Raw genomic sequence first — 7,567 nt, 5'->3', positions numbered from 1 at the left:
TCCTCAAGTTATTCCCGTCCGCATGCAGTGTTTAATTAGTACATGCAATTATTAGAAATGCATTTCTGGGACACAGTTGTCTTTCAATGAGATAAGATTCACTGCCCATCCCTAATTATCCCAAAGATGTAGGGGACGAGTTACTTTTGTCAACTCCTCAAAGACGCCACTCCTGACGCCACTCTGTCAATGTCACTCACTGAGGGAAGAGCAAACTGACGCCACTCAGTCAGTGTTACTCACCCAGGGAAGGACAGATTGATCCCACACTCTCAGGGTAACTCAACAGACTGATTCCACACTGTCAATATAAGTCATTCTCTGAAGAGCAGTCTGACCCCACTCTATAAATGTAATTCCCTCAGGGAAGAGCAGACTGATCCCATTCCGTCTATGGCACTCACCCAATGAATGAACACTAACCCCACTCTACCAATGTTTCTCGCCAGGGAAGAGCAGACGGAAGCCAGACTGTCAACATAAATTATCGAGGGAAGATAATACTGACCCCGCTCTTTCTATTTCACTCAGGCAGGGAAGAGCAGACTGTCACCACTCTGTGAAAGAAATTCGCCCAGGGATAGGCAGACTGACCCTACTGAATCTGCGTGACTGAAACAGGTAAGAGCAACTAATCCAACTCTGTCAACGTATCTCCCTCAGGGAAGAAGACCCTGACCCCTCTCTGTCCATGTAGCTCACCCAGGAAACAGCAGACTTACCCCACACTGTCTATTTAATTTCACAAAAATCCTCTGAAGTACGTCCTATCCAGACACTCCTATTACAGAGACATCACTGTCTCTGTAACCGCGTGCGTTCAATGGCGATTCCAAATAACCTGCAAATGTTTAGAATGTGGCAGCAAACCAGAGCAACCACACAGAAATTGGGCGAATGTGCAAACTTCCATCAGGCTGTCACCTAAGCCTGGAATGGAAACCAAACCCGACAGTGTTTTGATTATAAAATGGCAGAACAGAAACCTAGCAAAAAGAATTGCGTCCCTGTGTGTTGCAACGATTCTGAGTATTAATTCAGCCCCCCTTACTGTAGTTAATTTCCATTTTCATCACTGCCAACCTTCTTCAAAGCAAAGCACGCACTTGCTTTTTTTCAGACTTCCTATATCCCGCTCTCATCCCGCTTTTTACCGAATCAGATTTCTGACTTTACAAACTACGTCATAACAGGTTGACAACTGCAGAATGAGCTTTGTTCCGTTCTCCACTGATGTTGATAGTAGTAATCCGACATTTTCGAGTAGGACTTGAGGCACTTGCGGGTGGTGTATTCGCGGCATTTTGGCATCTTTTTTTCATTTTCGGTCTACTATTTCGAGTTCATTGCGCAGACTTCTGAAGAAGACTTTTTGGAGTCGAAATGGTAACTGTGTCTTCTCTCGAAAGACAGACGTAGCTTTATTTCTGTTCTCTTATAAATTGATCTTCTTCTGATCTTTGCAAATGAAATAGGGCGCATTACTATTGCTCGGTTTGAGTTTTAAAATCAAGAGAAACATGAAGGAGAGAATATCAAAGAACACAAAGTTCTGAGTTGTTAACATAATTTTTGCAGCAATGGTGGACATGAAGGTCAAATTAAGATAACGGTTCAAGAACACCGTTAGTCTGTGGAAGTGGTATGTGACTTTAGTTCCAAATATATGTTTCCGTTCTTCCAGTACATCTTTTTGATTCCCAGAAAACATTGATTGTTTTCTGTATTCACTTTGTTTCGCGACATCTGTCTTCTGGTCGACCAGGGACAACTTGAATTTGCGTCTGCATTGAATAAGATTTCGCTCTTTCTTTCGAGAAGCAAACCTGTGCATTATGTACCACTTACCATGCTGATGGCTAAGAAGTTCAAAATGAATTACGGTTTACGGATCGTGAGCAAGAATGAAGTGATCCACTTGCGAACAGATGTCACCACGCCCTATTCCTACATCGGGCCTGAACGGTCTATTGGCAGAGTCTGCAGACAGGAATTGTCGAAGTGACTAGTCCTTTGTTCAGTTTGATTTGATACCAATGGTAGTGCTGTTCTGGTGCAGAAATGTGTCAACATCTCTGACGTTAGAGTCAAATCTACTCCATGGAGTGTCTTCTCATATCTGAACATGCTGACACGAAAACATCTAGCTCCGATAGCAAAACTTTTTTTCATTAAACTGGGAGTATGTTTAACTAAGCAATTCAGACAGCCATGATGAATAATTGGCATTTGGTTCTTCAAGCTGACCTCTCCACACCAACTGCTCCAACGAAGGCCGTGGATAAGTTCCCATCGATTATTTTGGTCAATTTTAGCCTCAACAACAACCAATTGTTCTGAACAATGCTAAACCACAAATAGAGGGCTAAGTCTGATTTTCATCGTTAATTTTCAATTTCAGTTCTTAATGCACAGTTTCTTCCGAATGTGGACAGCAGAAGACCGTTAACATTCTATTTCTAATATTTCCAGAAAATACTACTCCGCTGATATCGCCTTGCCTTTTCACATCGCAAGCCAGGAACCTGAATCAGTCGAGTTCCTTTCCACACATGGAATTGCTTTTTTCTAATTCATTGACTGCTGATATAATAGATTATTGGCCTTGAGAGTCAGCTGTAAATTAGGTTGAACTTTCTCAGCTTGACTTTCAACTGATCCTGAAAAAGATGTCATCACCTGCAGGTAAATGTATTGCATTGCTTCTTGTTTTGCTGAATTCCACCCCCTGAACATCCAAATTTCATGATAGTTCGACAAATGTGTTGACACTGATTCGTGTTGGAAGTTGGTGGCTTTTTGTGTCTCGACACATAATTTATTCAATTAGATGACTGGGTCAGTCTTGAAATTACTTCGGATTCTTCACAGTTGAAAATTTACTTTCGTATGAATGCAAAGCTCAAGCTCCACGAAATTCAAATTCTGCAAATGAATTAATGACTTTTATAAGATTCTACGCTGGGAACAGGATTCGAACCTGCGCAGGGAGACCCCATTGGATTTCAAGTCCAACGCCTTAACCTCTCGGCCATCACAGCTGCGGCAAGCCTGTCAATTTTCATAGTAAAATAACTGAATTCATTTGTTGGAAGAACAAATTGTCAAGACCCAAAGATTTCGCCAAATCCTTTGCAGATGCCCAGACGAACGGTACCTTCGCAGATTGACAGGCTTTCACCGCAAACTAGATTCTGACACAGCTGAAGTTATGGGAATGATTCTTCGTAGAATTATAGAGTCACGGATGTACACCACACGAAGAGAGGATCATTGTCTCACTGCGTCCGATCGATTTTGACTCAATTGCTCATCATCTGGTGCCAAATTAGATATGCTGTTGTGTTTTAATATTCATCGAAATATGGTATTAGAAATATTGACGCTAAGTCCATAAACACTAGCTACATTCGTAAAAACAATATGGGAATTAGAAAGAATGCAGAACCAATTTACAGGAATGGATCCAGCAACTAATCCGTAAGTTCTGACATCAGGTAATGAATTTGTGAGCGCAAAAGGGGAAGATTAACCAAAGATTTGGAACTTGAAATCGTCTTGACGGAATTATTTGCAAAGTTTTTGCGGTTGTTCTAGAGTCATCAAGTCCTTGAACAATACAACACGGAAAGTGGTCCTTCTTTCCAACTTGACCATGGTGCACAGTTATCCTAAATTAATAGGTCCCATTTGCCAACATTTGGCCCACATCCCTCAAAACCTTGTTACTCTATATCCATCCAGATGCCATTAAATGTTACAGTTGTACCAGTCTACAACAATTTCTCTGGCAGCTCATTCTGGACACGACTGAAAAAGTTGCCCCTGACGTCCCTTTTAAATCCTTACCCTCTAAATGTAAACCGATGTTTTCTAAATTTTGACTTCCTCACCAGCCGGAAAACATCGTGACGAGTCAACCTATCCATGTCCCTCATGATCTAATAAATAGCAACGATTTGACTTTATCATACTGTCAGGAGGGAAATGTGTGGAGATTATTTGTCGAAGGTTTGAAGTAGAAAGTCTGATGTACAGATGTTTAGAAATGCATCTTGGAGAAGTTTTTAATAAGTCATTGAAGTCTAGTAGCCATTGTAGAAGTCTGTTGTGAAAGCTGCAGAAGGATTTCAGGGCACGAGAACGAAGCATTATTTCCAATGTATGGTGGCTCAGTTCGACCGCACTTGGACGACAGTATGAGGAATTACAATCCTCAATTTAGGAAAGATACTGATGCCATATAAGGAATACCACGAATGGTGTTTCGCCTTGATATCATGGATGAACGTTAGTCCTCTGAATTTTAATTGGGCAAATCCGGCCTTTTTTAAACAGTTTCAAAACAAGAGAGGTAATCTCATTGAGAGTTGCAAAATATTTGAAGAGATAAACAGGGTGGTGCAATTAAATTTTGTTCCCTCATTGGTGAATCTAGAAGCAGGAGAGGAGAATTTTAAAATGAAGCATTGTGATTTATGACCAGGATAAGAACTATTGATTTTTGTCTTAGCCTTGAGAAATCTCACTAATCAGCGCTACAGTGAGCCTTGGATATTTGGTCTTTGAATGCATCACTATCAGCCTGACCCGCCGACACTTACTGCATCACTATAGACCTGACCCCTCACACTTACCGCCTTAATATCAGCGTGAACCCCTCAAACTTACTACATCACTATCCATCTGGCGCCCTCACATTTACTGCGCCACTTTCACTTCGAGACCATCATTTTGACTGCGTCACTATCAGCCTGACTGCCAAGCACTTACTTTGTCACTATCAGTCACACCCTTACACTTCCTATGTTACTATCACCCTGACTCCTTACACTTACTGTGTCACTATGAGCCTGACTCCATCACACTTATTATGTAAGTATCAGACTGACGCCTCACACTTACGGTGTCACTACAACACTGCCTCCTCAAACTAACTATGTCACTATCATCTTGACCCTCTCACATTTACTGCCTCACAATCACACTGACCACCTCACACCTTCTGCTTCACTATGAGCTTCAACACTCACACGTACAGCATCACTACCAGCCTGACTCACTCACACTTATCACCTGACAAGCAGAATTACTCTCTCAAATTTATTTCATCATTATTAGGCTGAGGCACTCACACTGACAGCGTCACTAACAGCCTGACACCCTCATGCTTACTGCGTTGGTATCTCCCTGATCCCCTCAGAATTACTGCGTCACAATCACTCTGACCCCCTCATACTTGATGCATCACTATACTTCTGGCACCCTCATACTTCCTGCATCACTCACACCCTGACACATGCGCACCTACTGCATCCCTATCAGCCAAACCCCACTCACTCACGGCGTCACTCTCTCTCTAACCTGCTCACACTTCATGCGTCACCATCACCTTGATACCCTCTCACTTAGTGCATCAATATCAGCCTGACCCCCTCACGCTTACTGCATCACTCCCAGCCTGATCCCTTCAAATGTACTGTGTCACTATCAGACTGACCCACTCATACTTACAGCATCACTATCACCTTGAGCCCCCAAACTTAGTGCGTCCAGATCACCCTGAACCTTTCACTCTTCTTGCGTCACCTTCAGCCAGACCCTGCACACTATCACTCTAACCTCCTCATACTTGCTGCATCACTATAACTCTATCCCACTCACACCGTGTGTGTGTCACTATCACCCTGAAAACTCATACTCACTGCACCACTATTATCCTGACTCCATCACAATTAATATATCATTATCAGCCTGACCCCTTACACTTACTGTGTCACTATCAACCTGTCCCCTCACATTTCCTGTGTCACTTTCAATCTGACACCCTCAATGTGTCTGTGTCACTTTCACACTGAACACGTCACACTTACTGCATGGGTGTCTACCTGAAACCTCGCACATGTTGTGACACTATCATCCTGAGCGGCTCACACTTACTGCGTCACTAGCACACCAACACTCTCACCTTCACTGCATCACTATTAGCCTGACCCGCTCACACGTTTTGCGTCACTACTACCCTGACCTCCTCACAATTGCTGTGTCGCTATCAGCCTGAGCCCCTCACTATCACGCTGACCAAGCTCACAATTACAGCATCACTATCAAACTCACCACCTCACACTTCCTCTGTCATTATCACCCTGACCCTCTCACACGTAATGCGTCACTGTCACACTGAGACACTCACATTCTCTGCGTCGTTATCAGCCAGACCCGCCGGCACACAGCGTCACTATCAACCTAGCCCCTCACACTTGCATGCCTCAATATCAGCGTGAACCCCTCACACTTACTGCGTCACTGTCCATCTGCCTTCCTCACACTTACTGCACCAGTTCCACCTTGACATCCTCATTTTTACTGCGTCACTATCAGCCTGACAGCCCCACAAATATTGCGTCACTATCAGTTACGCCCTCGCAATTCCTATGTTAATATCACCCTCACTCCTAAAACCTACTGCGTCACTATCAGCCTGCCTCCATCACACTTTTTGCGTCAGTATCAGACTGACGCCTCACGTTTACCATGTTACTAAAACTCTGCCCCATCACACTGACTGCGTCACTATCACTCTGAACCACTCACACTTTTTGTATCAGTTTCAGTCTGACGCCTTGCACTTACTGTGTAACTAAAACTCTCTCCCCTCACACTGACTGTGTCACTATCAGCTTGACCCCTTCACACTTAGTGCGTCAATATCAGTCTGACCCCTCAGACGTACTGCGTCACTCTCACTCTGATCCTCTCTCATTTACTGCGTCACTTTCACCCTGACCTCCTCACATTTACTGCGTCACTATCACCTTGACCCACTCACACAGTCTTTGCCATTTTCACCTTGTCGGCCTTATTTTTACTGCGTCACCATCAGCCGAACCACCACACACTTATTGCGTCACTTTCAGTCACGCCCTCACACTTCCCATGTTACTATCACCCTGAATCCTTACTCTTATTGTGTCACTATCTGTCTGACTCCTCACACTTACTGTATCACTATCAGCCTGACTCAATCACATTTATTGTGTCAGTATCAGACTGACGCCTCACACTTATCTTGTCACTAAAACACTGCCCCGTCACATTGACTGTGTCACTATCAGCCTGACCCCCTCACACTTACTGCTTCACTATCGCAATGCCCCTCTCTCACTTACGACGTCATTTACACCCTGACACCCCACACTTGCTGTGGCACTATCACACTGAGGGCCTTACACTTACACTTACTACGTTACTATCACACTGGTATCTCACACCCACTGTGTCACTATCATCCTGAGCCGCTTACACCTATTGCGTCACTATTATTTTGACCCCAACTGCGTCAGTCTGATACTGACACAATAAATGTGATGGAGTCAGGCTGATAGTGACACAGTAAGTGTGAGGGGTCAGACTGCATCAATATCAGCCTGACCATCTCACACATACTGCGCCACTTCCAGGCTGACTCCCTCACATATACTGCGTCACTATAAGACTTACCCACTCATGCTTACTGCGTCACTATCACCCTGACTCGCCACTCTTGCTGCATCAAGATCATTGTGCC

The 7,567-nt window shown here is 43.8% G+C and overlaps 1 non-coding gene across 1 annotated transcript; it reads right to left on the bottom strand.

Annotated features, from left to right (window-relative positions):
- Positions 1 to 2,959: 2,959 nt before the first annotated feature.
- On the bottom strand, positions 2,960 to 3,041 carry trnas-uga (transfer RNA serine (anticodon UGA)). The gene has a single exon. It is a non-coding gene; the product is annotated as a tRNA-Ser (tRNA).
- Positions 3,042 to 7,567: the final 4,526 nt, after the last annotated feature.

The sequence above is a fragment of the Chiloscyllium plagiosum genome, unplaced genomic scaffold (genome assembly GCF_037043375.1).
Source record: "Chiloscyllium plagiosum isolate Xiang-an unplaced genomic scaffold, Cpla_swu_hap1 HiC_scaffold_49, whole genome shotgun sequence".
Taxonomy (NCBI): Eukaryota; Metazoa; Chordata; class Chondrichthyes; order Orectolobiformes; family Hemiscylliidae; genus Chiloscyllium; species Chiloscyllium plagiosum.
This window is presented reverse-complemented; position numbering and strand designations above follow the sequence as displayed.